Below are 14505 nucleotides of genomic sequence, written 5' to 3' on the forward strand. Positions count from 1 at the left end.
TCCACATGGATGCTTTAAGCCTTTACCATTTCTTGGCTAATTTCGACAGCACCAATGTCGAGATAACTGTTTCTCTGCAATCGCAGAAAATCTCTCAATTTGTTAGTGGAATCATAGATATTTCTTCTGTGTAATTTGGTTGAATTGTTGCTGCAACACCTGTTACAATCGTATTCATTGAAACGCACCAGTTTGAACTAATGATGCAGCCACCGTTACAAACTCATCGATTACAATGCATAAGTGTAAATTATTGTTCCCGTCCTATTCTTACTATGCTCCAGTTTGAGTTAATTATTCATCCACTATTACTGATCTTTCTGTTCCACCCATTTCTTCTTGTCTTTCTCTGTATATTGTTGCACATTCAATCTCTGCTCAGTGTTGCAGTCCTAGTCCACGTGCGCCCGATTACTCCACTATTATTCAGCTCATTGCCATCAATCCGCAATCTTAATGCATTTGTTGTTGCAGTCCTGCCTTCTGCCTGAGGCCCAAATCTTCCCATTCACTCTTGACGTCCTGTTTCGTGAATCGCTCTGTGTCGGACATATTCCTCCATACATTGCACCGCTGTGTTGTCCACTTCAGGGTCAAACTTGTTCGCGAACAAGTGTTTCTGGTGGACGATCCAATGGAGATCTCCAGGCCCATATACACAGAGCTGATGGCGGTACCTTCCTGTACAAGGCGGATAAAGGGCTCCTTTCGCTACATCACCGGCCTCTGAAGACCACTTCACTGTCCGAGTAATGACTCTCGGATTCCCGCTGCGGTGCCCGGGATTGTATGGAATGGAGCCGGGTACCTCGGGCATTCTCTGCAGGGTTGCCCAGATGTGTTCATCGGGACTGTAGGTGTCCTCCGACCACTTGAAGAACGCCTGGATTTCCGAGTTCACAAATAAATTACTCACAAATTCTCTGGTGACCAGAATGTATGCGGACCCCACAAACATGGGGCTGCGTATGGGAGGGGGGCTCTTCTTTCGATTTGTCATGACCACAGTTCCACGGATATCATAATGAAATTTCCATCGCCTCTGAAAGTCAACACAAAGAGCAATTGTTCAATTTAATCCTCATTTTCCGACCATATCACAACTAGCAGCAGTAATGATAAACTGAAATGTTCTCGTCACTTTAGCCTTTATCTACTTTTTTTTCTTGTGTAAATTGTCCGCTGAAAATTCTGATACGCAGAGCGGCTCAAAAGAGGAAATCTTGCAGAAATGATAAGGCGGTAACTCATTGCACTGCTGCTAATGGCCTATTGAAGGGAAATGAGATGGGAGCTGTAACCCGATTAGCTCAATATGTTAGTTACTTAGAATTACTCCGATCACCCGCAACACGTGAGATGAAATAATCCAATCAACAATCACACCTGAAAGGAACGTATGTCAGGGTTTGTAAACAATGTAATAAATCCTTCTATTCCCGTGCCCAAACCAAGGGATTTCTAACAAAAATCTAAGCTGACACTCCAGTGCAGTACTAAGGGGGACTTGCACTATCGGAGGGTCAGTACTGAGGGAGCGCTGCACTGTCGGAGGGGCAGTACTAAGGGAGTGCTGCACTTTCGGAGGGTCAGTACTGAGAGGGTGCTGCCATGTCAGGGGGCATGACTGAGGGAGTGAGGCGCAGTCGGAGGGCCAGTACTGAGGGAGCGCTGCACTGTCGGAGGGGCAGTACTAAGGGAGCGCTGCACTGTCGGAGGGGCAGTATTAAGGGAGCGCTGCACTGTCGGAGGTGCCGTCTTTCAGATGATAAGCCAAATCGAGGTCCCGTCTGTTCTCTCAGATGAAGGCAAAATATTCCATTGCACTACTTCGAAGAAGAACAGCGGAATTCTCTCTGGTGTCCTGGGTAAATATTTATCCATCAACCAACATCACTTGGCTAGTATCGCATTGTTGTTCGCGGGATTTTGCTATGCGCAAATTGGTTCCCGAGTTTCCTACATTGAAACAGTGACTACACTTCAAAAAAGTATTTCATTGATTGCAAAGCGTCCCAGGCGCTTTGCAATCAATGAAATACTTTTTTGAAGTGTAGTCACTGTTTCAATGTAGGAAACTCGGGAACCAATTTGCGCATAGCAAAATCCCGCGAACAACAATGCGATACTAGCCAAGTGATGTTGGTTGATGGATAAATATTTACCCAGGACACCAGAGAGAATTCCGCTGTTCTTCTTCGAAGTAGTGCAATGGAATATTTTGCCTTCATCTGAGAGAACAGACGGGACCTCGATTTGGCTTATCATCTGAAAGACGGCACCTCCGACAGTGCAGCGCTCCCTTAATACTGCCCCTCCGACAGTGCAGCGCTCCCTTAGTACTGCCCCTCCGACAGTGCAGCGCTCCCTCAGTACTGATGTCGGAAAAGACGCTACAAAATTCCAAGTTCTTTCTTTTTTATAGATAGTCGGGCATGAGGCATTCTAGTCAGGACTTGACTCTCGAATGCAGTGAAGCGGGACTTTTGAGACCACGGGCAGGGGGTAGTTTCACACCCCCTCTACTTCACGTGACGGGTCGTGTCACTGCAGTCTGATGATATGGAAGTTTCAATCATCCACTACTTCAAATATCCATTCAGTCCCTTTTTATTACATTTAAGCACTTTCGCTGCCTCCCGGATGGACCAGGCCACGTGTTCGCTACGCTCTGTAGCCAAACGACGATAACCATACTATTGCGGGTGAACCGATAGAAAACTCCTTTGGATGGAGGTACGGAGAGAGGGAGGGCTGGAGGGAGGGAGGGAGGGAGGGATGGATGGAAGTACGCAGAGAGGGAGGGAGGAATGGATAGATGGATGGATGAAGGTAAAGAGAGAGGGAGGGAGGAAGGGAGGGAGGGATTGTTGGAGGTACGGAGAGAGGGAGGGCTGGAGGGAGGGACAGATGGAGGTACGGAGAGAGGGAGGGCTGGAGGGAGGGAGAGATGGAGGTACGGAGAGAGGGAGGGCTGGAGGGCGGGAGGGGTGGACGGGTGGAGGTCTGGAGAGAGGGAAGGAGGGATGGATAGATGGATGGATGGAAGGATGGATGGATGAAGGTAAGGAGAGGGGGAGGGAGGGATGGATAGATGGATGGATGGAAGGATGGATGGAAGAAGGTAAGGAGAGGGGGAGGGAGGAAGGAGGGAGGGTGGGAGCGATGGAGGTACCGAGAGAGGGAGGGCTGGAGGGAGTGAGAGATGAACGTAGGAAAGAGGGAGGACTGGAGGGAGGCAGGGATGGAGGTACGGAGAGATAGAGGGATGGATGGATGGATGGATGGATGGAAGGATGGATGAAGGAACAGAGAGAGGGAGGGAGGGATAGATGGACGGATGGATGGAGGAATGAAGGTAAGGAGAGAAGAAGGGAGGGATGGATGGATAGATGAAGGTACAGAGAGAGGGAGGGAGGGGTGGATGAATGGATGAGGGTACGGAGAGAGGGAGAGAAGGAGTAGTGGATGGAAGGGTGGATGGAGTGATGGATGGATGATGGATGGTTAGATGGATAGATAGATGGATGAAGGAAAGGAGAGAGGGAGGAATGATGGGAGGGAGGGATGGATGGATAGAAGGATGGATGCAGGTACGGATAGAGGGGAGTGAGGGATGGATGGAGGGATGGATGGATAGAGGGATGGATGGATGGATGGATGGATGGAGGAATGGATGGATGGATGCAGGTTCGGATAGGGGAGTGAGGGATGGATGGAGGGATGGATGGATAGAGGGATGGATGGAAGGATGGATGGATGAAGGGAGGGAGACATGGATGGATGGAGGGATGGACGGAGGAACGGAGAGAGGGAGGAATAATGGGGGGAGATAAGGATCGATAGATGGCTGGAGAGGGGAGGGATGGATTGACTGGCGGATGGAGGGATGGATGGATGGATGAAGGTACGGAGAGAGGGAGAGAGGGAGTGCTGGATGGATGGATGAATGGAGGGTTGGATGGAATGAGGAATGGAGAGAGGGAGCGAGAGACCGAGGGATGGATGGATGGATGGATGGATGGTTGGATGGATGGATGAATGGAGGAACGAAGAGAGGTAGGGAGGGATGGATCTATGAATGATGGATGGATGGAAAAATGGATGGATAGATGGAGGGAGGGAGAGATGGAAAGATGGATGGATCAAGGGAGGGAGAGTTGAATGGATGGATGCAAGGAGAGAGGCAGGAATGATGGGAGGGATGAATGGATGGATGGAGTAAAGGAGGGAGGGACGGAGGGAGGGATGAATGGTGGGATGGATGGAAGTATGAATATCCAGAGAGAGAGATGGATGGAGGAAGGCACGGGGAGAGGAAGGAAAAATGGGATGGATGGAGGGATGGATGGATGGATGGATGGAGGTACAGAGAGACGATGGGATGAAGGGAGAGAGAAGGCGAGATGGAGGTTCGGAAGGGTGGAAGGATAGAGGGATGGAAGGATGAAGGGAATGATGGGTGATGGAGGAAGGGAGGGATGAATGAATGGATTGGTGGAGAGGTGGAGTGAGGAATGGGGAAATGGATGGACGGGCAGAGGGACGGACGGAGGGATGGACCATTTACCTGTTTATATTCCGGTGGAGGGTCTGACTCGATAACATTTGAGCCGTTCATGGCCATAAGAGCGTTGACCATCTCTCGGTTGGTTTTCATTGGAAAGTCTTGTCCACACACATTGATGAGATATCTCCACGGGATTGAGCTCCTCAGCAGCTCTTCCATACAATTCAGATCAGCCTGAACTCTGGACCATGAGGCGTACGTCACCGTCTCTAATTTACTGACAACGAAGACGTTACTGAAACAGGAGGCGATGGCCTGGACGGCCGAGTGAAACGGCCTTGGAGACTTCCTGTCCACATGGACGCAGTACACATTCTGAGGGGCGTAAATGCTTCTTAGGAGCCTCTCAAACATCTCGATCTTTTCAAAGATCACCATGGAATAGGCCAGAGGGAAATCGCGTTCCTTGGTGCTTAAGGAGAAAGTGATGTATTTGCGGTTTTCAACAAAAGAATCACAGTCTCGGATCATTTTTAAATAATCGATTTCAGTGAAGACTTTATGTTTGTTGGCGGTTGTAATCGACTTTAAAAGTGCGTTTTCAACGGCTTTTGGTTCACCACTAATTATCTTCAAACAACTCGAGTTGTTTTCTGAAAAATCAAGGGATGTAAATCGCTCATTATCAGCTGGTTTTAGTTTAACTGGTTTCTTATAGTTTATCAATGGATTGCCTCTCTGGCAAAAGTATCGACAAAGGAAATTCAAGCCCAGGATTGAAATCAGTAGCACCAGCCTGCACAGAGCCAACTTCCTCATTGCTCTTCCACCGGTATTTTAAATGCAAATATGTGATCCGATTTCCAGATATAACTATTATACAGAAGGGCAAGTGGAAAATTATGACCTTGAAAAGGAGACACTTTGTTCCGGGGATTTGGATAAATTGGGCATCGAATTTTCAGGCACCGATGAATTCAAATCTTCTGGTCGGGGCTGCAAACAGCAATTGTAGATTCATTGGTGTTCAGCTGTCCGCTCTGTTTCACAGGTCCCACCGTTCCGGTGAGTCTTTGTGTTCAGTCAGACTTCACACCTTCCCTCGTTCTCTCACACTCCGCTTTTTGTGCTTCGATGGCGCTCAGAGTCTCAGTTTCTTGTCGCAGAGACTCGATCTTCGCTTCACAAAGGTCCTTGGAATAAGTTCCTCCCTCGTGTAACCGCTGTCAGTTAGTGGAAAGATTCCATATTGTCTGTTGCCTTTTTCGTAACTTAGGCCTTTCCGTAAACATTTCCTTAAAGGAGGCAGCAGAAGGCCCGGGGATCGCAGAAAAGATTCAAGATCCTAAAAGGGAAGGACGAGAAATGGAACAACATGTTTCACAGAGTCCAGATCAAGAGAACATCGAGTCAACCACGGGAGGGAAAAGAAAGAAACACTTCATTTCTTTAGCGCCTTTCACCACCTCAGGACGGACAAAGCGCTTACAGCCAATGAAGTACTTTTGAAGTGTAGTAACTGTTGCAATGTAGGAAATGCGGCAGCCAATTTCCGCACAGCAAGATCCCACATACATCAATGTGACAATGACCAGATAGTCTGTTTTGATTATTTTGGTTAAGGGATAAATATTGGCAAGGGCGCGGGGCCGATGGGATATTTTACGTCCACAGAGAGGGCAGACATGCCCCAGACTTGATTCAACATCTCATCTGAAAGACGGCACCTCGGACAGTGCAGCACTCCCTCAGTATTGCCCCTCTGACAGAGCAAAATCCCCTCTGTACTGACCCTCCGACAGTACAGCGCTCCCTCAGTACTCGCCCTTCGACAGTACAACAGTTCCTCAGTACTGACTTTACCACAGTGCAGCATCCCTCAGTACTGCCCATCTGACAGTGTAGCTCACCCTCAGTGCTGCCCCTCCGACAATGCAGCATTTCCTAAGTACTGACCCTCTGACAGTGCAGCCCTCCCTCAGTACTGACCCTCTGACAGTGCCGCATTCCGTTGGTACTGACAATCCGACAGTGCAGCACTCCCTCAGTACTGACCATCCAACAGTGCAGCACTCCCTCAATACTGACCCTCTGAGGCTGCAGCACTTCCTCAGTACTTATCTTCAACAAGGCCGATGTCCCTCAGTACTTACCCTCCGTAAATTCAGCACACTCTCAGTATTGCACTTCTGACAGTGCAGTGCTCCCTCAGTACTGACTCTCCGACAGTTTTGCTCTCCCACGGAAATGCCCCGCCTAAAGTTCAACGCTCCCTCAGTACTGACCCTCCAACTGTGCGGCCCTCTCTCAGTACTGACCCTCCAACAGTGCAGTGCTCGCTCAGTACTGACTCTCCGACAGTTTTGCTCTCCCAACGGAAATGCCCCTCCGACAGCTCAACGCTCCCTCAGTACTGACCCTCCGACTGTGCGGCCCTCTCTCAGTACTGACCCTCCAACAGTGCAGCGCTCCGTCAGTACTGACCCTCCGACAGTGCAGCGCTCCCCCTGTGCTGACCCTCTGACAGTGCGGCGCCCCCTCAGTACTGACCCTCCGATAGTTTGGCTCTCCCAACGGAAATGACCCTCCTACAGTTCAACGCTCCCTCAGTACTGACCCTCCGACTGTGCGGCCCTCTCTCAGTACTGACCCTCCAACAGTGCAGCGCTCCCTCAGTACTGACCCTCCGACAGTGCAGCGCTCCCTCAGTACTGACCCTCCGACAGTGCAACGCTCCCTCTGTGCTGACACTCTGACAGTGCGGCGCCCCCTCAGTACTGACCCTCCGACAGTTTTGCTCTCCCACGGAAATGCCCCTCCGACAGTGCGGCGCCCCCTCATTACTGACCCTCCGACAGTGCAGCCTTCCCTCAGTACTGTCCCTTCCACAGGATGCACTGCAGCAACTCGCCAAGGCTTCTTCGACAGCACCTCCCAAACCCGCGACCTCTACCACCTAGAAGAACAAGAACAGCAGGTACATGGGAACAACACCACCTGCACGTTCCCCTCCAAGTCACACACCATCCCGACTTGGAAATATATCGCCGTTCCTTCATTGTCGTTGGGTCAAAATCCTGGAACTCCCTTCCTAACAGCACTGTGGGAGAACCGTCACCGCACGGACTGCAGCAGTTCAAGAAGGCGGCTCACCACCACCTTCTCAAGGGCAATTAGGAATGGGCAATAAATGCCGGCCTCGCCAACGATGCCCACATCCCATGAACGAATAAAAAAAAACAACGCAGCTTTCCCTCAGTACTGACCCTCCGACAGTACAACAATTCCTCAGCACTAACTTTACGACAGTGCAACATCCCTCAGTACTGCCCCTCTGAACGTGCAGCTCACCCTTAATATTACCCCTCCGACACTGCAGCTTTTCCTCAGTACTGACCCTCCGACAGTGCAGCTCTCCCACGGAAATGCCGCTCCGACATTACAGAGCTCCCTCAGTACTGACCCTCCTACAGTTCAGCGCTCCCTCAGTACTGACCCTCTGACAGTAAAGCGTTCCCTCAGTAATGTCCTTCCGACAGTGCAGTACTCGTTCAGTACTCACCCTCCGATAGTGCAGCGTTCCCTCAGTAGTGAGCCTCTGACAGTTCAGCACTCCCTCAATGCTGACAGTCCGAAAGTGCAGCGCTCCTTCAGTACTGACCCTCCGACAGTACAACAGTTCCTCAGTACTGACTTTACGACACTGCAGCATCCCTCAGTACTGCCCCTCTGACAGTGCAGCTCTCCCTTAATGGTGACCCTCCGACAATGCAGCTTTTCCTCATTACTGACCCTCCGACAGTGCAGCTTTTCCTCATTACTGACCCTCCGACAGTGCAGCTCTCCCACGGAAATGCCCCTCCGACAGTGCAGCGCTTCCTCAGTACTGACCCTCCGACATGCGGCATTCCCTCGGCACTGACCCTCCTACAGTGCAGCGCTCCCTCAGTTATGATCCTCCGACAGTAAAGCGCTCCCTCAGTATTGACCTTCCGACAGTGCAGTACTCGTTCAGTACTGACCCTCCGACAGTGCAGTGCTCCCTCAGTAATGAGCCTCTGACAGTGCAGCACTCCCTCAGTACTGACCCTCCGACAGTGCAGCACTCCCTCGGTACTGACCCTCCGATAGTGCAGCACTCCCTCAGTATTGCCATTCTGACAGTGCAGGAGTCCCTCAGTACTGCCCTGCCGAAAGTGCAGCACTGCCTCAGTACTGACTCTCCAACAGTGCAGGTCTCCCTCAGTACTGACCCTCCGACGGTGCAACAATGCCTCAATTCTGCCCTCTGACAGTGCAGCACTCCCTCCGAACTGCACCTCTGACTGTGCAGCACTCCCTCAGTACTGCACCTCTGACAGTGCAGCACTCCCTCAGTACTGCTCGTCCGATAAAGTAGCACTCCCTCAGTACCGCACTAAAGTATTATCCTGGATTTCGTGATTAAGTCTCTGCACTGGGACTTGAACCCAGACCTTCTGACTCAGAGGTGAGAGTGCGGCCAGAATGCTTTGATTTAAGTATTTTCCACAGAGGGGAGGGGTGGGATGTTCGGAATGGGTGTTGGACTGATTGTATCAGCAAATTGAATTGAGAGCTGGATAGGAGCCTAACCAAACATACGTCAGAGGGTACGAGACATTCTTTGTTAATTGCTTTGACTGCAAAGCTGTTTAGCTTCTCGTTTTGTTCATTACATTCAGAGTGCGCTGACTGACAGGATTGGAGATTTTCTACACATTAGCCCACAATATCCTGTCCAGTCCTGTGCCCCAATGTGCTTTAAGATTTAGAACCCGTTAGACTAAACGTTCTATCAGACCACGGTTTAAACTATAAACTACCAAAAACATTTATTAAACAGGAAACATATTCTTCCAGTAATTGCAGATTTTACTGTCTCCTGGGAATTTGCAAAGTAACAAATAGTCAAAATCGCCACGATAACACTCCGTATAAAACTGCACCACAAGTAATTTCGATAGTAACAGCCTATAACGATGCCTTTCTCTGCTGGCGACAACAGCACCGGGAACTTGAAGAAATTTTGGCCCAAAATATATTTTTAAAATCCTTTCAATATTAATCAAAGCAAATCAAATGCAAAAAGTATCCCTCAAATGTAAAAATAGAGCAGCTAACAAAACACATGCTTTCGGGAAGTAATCCCAGAATGTTAGTATCTGAATTGAATTGCTTGCTCCTCGCCGCAACACCACCCCCCTCGAGCCATCCCCTTCCCGGGTACAAATTAATCAGCTCCAAACACTTTGGACCAGCTGCGACACATTTCTCCATCTCTGAATAACATCCAGCTAATCGTTGCTGGAACAATCCAAATTATTTCTGTCATTCAGATCCCTTACAATGTCCAAACGGCCAAACATTCCTAGCATAAACACTAGCATGGACTTGTTGGGCCGAATGGCCTGTTTCTCTGCTGTACATTCCATGTAATTCCAGACCAAACAGAATGTCTGTTTGTGCAATTCCGTGTGTGACGAGCAGTGGCTATTTCCTCATTTTAACCCTGAACACACAGTGACCAGAAAATTGGTCTTAACTTCATCAAAAATCTTAATGATAATGAAAACTCCATCAAATTCCCCATAACGATTGAAAAGAGCCCCCAACTCTAATTCATCTCTTCATAACTAAGGCCTCACATCCGCAGCAATATACTACGTGCTTGTTTGATGCACACAGCAAAATTCATCAGAGCGAAGTGGAAATAATCCTACTCCCAGTGCCAAACTAGCGATTAAAGTGGGAAATATTTCCAACCCGAGAGAAAGCCTATCGATTAACGTGAAAACCATCCCAGCCCAAGTGATATACTTTCGATTAAAGTGGGAAATGATCCCAACCCGAGAGACAGCCAAACCATTGAAGTAGAAATCATCCCAGCACGTGATAGCAAATTGATTAAAATTGGAATAATCCCAGGCCCAGTGATAGACCCTCGATTATAGCGGAATTAATCCGAGCCCGAGTGATAGACATTCGATTACAGTGGAAGTAATCCGAGCCTGAGTGATAGACCATTGATTACAGTGGAATTAATCCGAGCCCGAGTGATGGACCTTCGATTACAATGGAATTAATCCGAGCCTGAGTGATAGACCATCGATTACAGTGGAATTAATCAGAGCTCGAGTGATGGACCATCGATTACCGTGGAATTAATCCGAGCCTGAGTGATAGACCATCGATTACAGTGGAATTAATCCGAGCCTGAGTGATGGACCATCGATTACAGTGGAATTAATCATAGCCCGACTCATAGACCATCGAATATATTGGAATTAATACCATCCCGAGTGATAGACCATCGATTACAGTGGAATTAATCCGAGCCCGAGTGATAGACCATCGATTACAGAAGGAATAATCTCAGCCTGAGGGATAGACTATCGATTTCAGTGGGAATAATCCCAGCCCGAATGATAGACCATCGATTACAGTGGGAATAATCCCAGCCCGAGTGACAGACCATCGACTACAGATCGAATAATCCCAGCCCGAGTGATAGACCATCGGTTACAGTGGGAACAATCACAGCCCCAGTGATAGACCATTGATTACAGAGGGGTTAATCCCAGCCCCAGTGATATACCATCTATTACAGAGGGAACAGTCCCTGCGGCTATCGATGGGCTATAACAAAGCATGAGATGCTCACTCTTCAGGATCAGGTCCTAACCAATGTCTCGGTGTCTCAGTCCCCTCGGATCCAAAGCTCGCTCTGTGCTGAGTTAGGGTGGTTCGAGTGCGCCCTCGGATTCCTGCGAATCTTACTTTCTGCCTCGTGCTCCGGAACTCAATCTGTTTGTGCTTTTTAAAATAGAAAGAAAGGGATTAAAATCTCTCTGTTTGGAAGCTCTGACATCCCACCTTCAAGCCCAACGAGAGGGGGTGCAGTCCTGGATTTAGTTCTAGGATATGAAAAGGGGCAGGTGGAAGGCGTATCAGTGGGAGACCATTTTCGTGGTAGTGAACAGTTAGTTTGAGCATCGTTATGGAAAAGGACTAAGAGAGAGCAGGAGTTAAAGTTTTTAATTTGGGAAAGGCCAATTTTACTAAACTGAGAAGTGATTTATCAGAAGTAAACTGGAAACAGCTACTTGAAGGTAAATCAGTGTCAGATCAGTGGGAGACATTCAAAGGGGTGATTCAAATGGTTCAGGGTAAACACGTTCCGACAAAGATAAAGGGAGGGGCTGCCAGGAGAGGGAACATTTTAGCAATGATGACAGATTGGATAGGCTGGGGGGTTGTTTTCTTTGGAACAGAGGAAGCTGAGGGGTGATTTGACTGAGGTGTACAAAATTACGAGGGGCCTAGATGGAGTGGATAGGAAGGACCTATTACCCTTAGCGCATGGGTCAATAACCAGGGGACATAGATTTAAAGTGATTGGTAGTAGGATTAGAGCGGAAATGAAGAAAAAAATCACCCAGAGGGTGGTGGGTGTCTGGAACTCACTGCCTGAGAGGTTGATAGAGGCAGAAACCCTCAGCTCATTTAAAAAATACCTGGATGTGCACCTGAACAGCCGTGACCTGAAGGGCTACGGACCAAATGCGGGAAAGTGGGATTAGGCTGGATAGCTCGTTTCGCAGCCGGCGCGGACACGATGGGCCGAATGGCCTCCTTCTCGACCGTAAATTTTCTATGATTTTCAATTCCTGATCCTGCTCCGAGAAGCTGAGTAAATATATGTCACAAACCATTGTTTGAACGCTTGGTACATTTTTAAACGGGGTGCATGAGCAGAGAGTCCTACAGTTCACATATACAAATCTTGAAGGTGGCAGGGAAATTTTAGAATGCTCTTAAAAAAAGCAAACGGGATCTTGACTTTACAACTAGCGGCAAAAGGTACAAAGGCAAGATAGTTATGCTAAACCTATCTAAATTGCTGGTTAGGCCTCAGCTAGAATGTTGTGTCCAATTCTGAGCACCACACTTTAGGAAGGTTGTCGAAGCTTTGGAGAGGTTGCAGAGGAGACTTAGTAGAATGGTACCAGGGATGAAGAACTTCATTTATATGGCGAGAATGGAGAAACTGGGATTGTTCTTCGAGCAGAGAAGGTTAACAGTGAGTTTGAACAGAGTTGTTCAAATTAGGGTTTTGATGGAGTAAATAAGCCTGTTTCCATTGGCAGGAAGATGAGTAATCAGAGGTCACAGATTTAAGGTAATTGGTAAAATAATCAGAGAGGCGATGAGGAGAAAATATTTTATGCAGCGAGTTGTTCTGATCTGGAATGCACTGCCTGAAAGGGTGGTGGAAGCAGATTCAATCGTAACTTTCAAAAGGGAATTAGATAATTAATTCAAAAGGAAAAAAAAAATCAGGGCTATGAGGGGAAAGAGCAGGGAATTTGGACTAATTCGAAAGCTTTTCCAGAGCCAGTACAGGCACGATGGCCTCCTCCCGTGCTGTACGATTCTCAGAAGCTGTTAAGTGTATTACTAAGCATTCTGACTGTTGAACAAAATCAATGGAATCAATGAACTCACCTTCAGTAAACATTGCCACACAGATTGTCCCTTCACAAACATGGACTTTACATCTTTAAAATAAAATAATTCCGCAGCTATCTGTTATACCTGTTAATAGTTAACTAAATACGTGCAGTGTTTTACCAACAAGGAATTCACAGCACGACACCTGTAAACCACACCTGTAGATGCCACCTACTTTCCTGGCTGGCCTCCCATCCTCCAGCTTCTGTAGACAGGAGCTCAACCAAGGCCTTGCTGCCCATATTATAACTCGCAGCAAGTCCCGTTCACCCATTGCCCCTTTGCTCGCTGACCTACATTGACTCCCGGAGCAGCAACGCTTCGATTTTAAAATTCTCCTCCTCGTGTTCAACTCCCTCCATGGCCTCGCCCCTCCCTGTATCTCTGTAACCTCCTCCAGCGATACAACCCTCCGCGATCTCCGTGCTCCTCCAATTCTTGCCTCTTGCGCATCCTCAATTTCATTTGCTCCACCGTTGTTGGTCGTGCCTTCAGCTGCCTAGGCCCTAAGCTGTAAAATTCCCTCCCAAACCCTCTCCACCTCTCCACCTCTCTCTCCTCTTTTAAGACCCACCTTTAAACTTGCCTCTTGACCAAGTTTTTGTTCATCTGTCCAAATGTCTCCTTCTTTGTCTGTTAACGCTCATGTGAAGCACCACGGGACGTTTTACTACGTTAAATGTGCTTCCCAATGAGAGGTGGTGTTGTAGTCGTCCAAGTATAAAAGGAATGAGCTGCGAAGAAACATTTCCTGTTGTAATATTGACAAATTGGCAGTCACTTTCTGTTGTAATATTGACAAATTGTCAGTCATTTCCTGTTATAATATTAATAAATTGGCAGTCATTTCGTAGAGAAATTTTTCCGCTGGTTGGGGATTCTAGGAGTAGGGGGCACAGTCTACAAATTAGAGCCAGACCTTTCAGGAGCGAGATTAGAAAACATTTCTTCACACAAAGGGTGGTAGAAGTTTGGAACTCTCTTCCGCAAACGGCAATTGATACTAGCTCAATTGCTAAATTTAAATCTGAGATAGATAGCTTTTTGGCAATCAATGGTATTATGGGATATTGGACAAAGCGGGGTATATGGAGTTAGATCACAGATCAGCCATGATCTTATCAAATGACGGAGCAGGCACGAGGGGCTGAATGGCCCACTCCTGTTCCTATATTCCTATAATGTTAATAAATTGGCAGTTATTTCCTCTTGTAATATTAATAAATTGAGGCGGAGTCACGATTGTATTTAAATTGCTGATTCTGGAAATCTTAGGAAATATTGGCAAACGTTCAGAATGAGATGAGATCGAAGGTTTAGAATATATCTCCCCAGCAGTTTGAAGCAGTTTGGTGGAAAGATTATTTTAAAAGGATGAAGCGAAGCAGCACTTTGATTCAGCTTATTCAATGATTCAGGGAAAAGAGACCGCATCAAATCTGAGCTTTCTGTGTCCATTTCAC

At 47.9% G+C, this 14505-nt stretch overlaps 1 pseudogene; it reads right to left on the reverse strand.

Annotated features, from left to right (window-relative positions):
- Window positions 1-508: 508 nt before the first annotated feature.
- The window catches only part of LOC137318134 (beta-1,3-galactosyl-O-glycosyl-glycoprotein beta-1,6-N-acetylglucosaminyltransferase 3-like), a 122806-nt pseudogene continuing 108809 nt past the window's right edge, over window positions 509-14505 (reverse strand).

Source organism: Heptranchias perlo, unplaced genomic scaffold (genome assembly GCF_035084215.1).
Source record: "Heptranchias perlo isolate sHepPer1 unplaced genomic scaffold, sHepPer1.hap1 HAP1_SCAFFOLD_65, whole genome shotgun sequence".
In the NCBI taxonomy this organism is placed as follows: Eukaryota; Metazoa; Chordata; class Chondrichthyes; order Hexanchiformes; family Hexanchidae; genus Heptranchias; species Heptranchias perlo.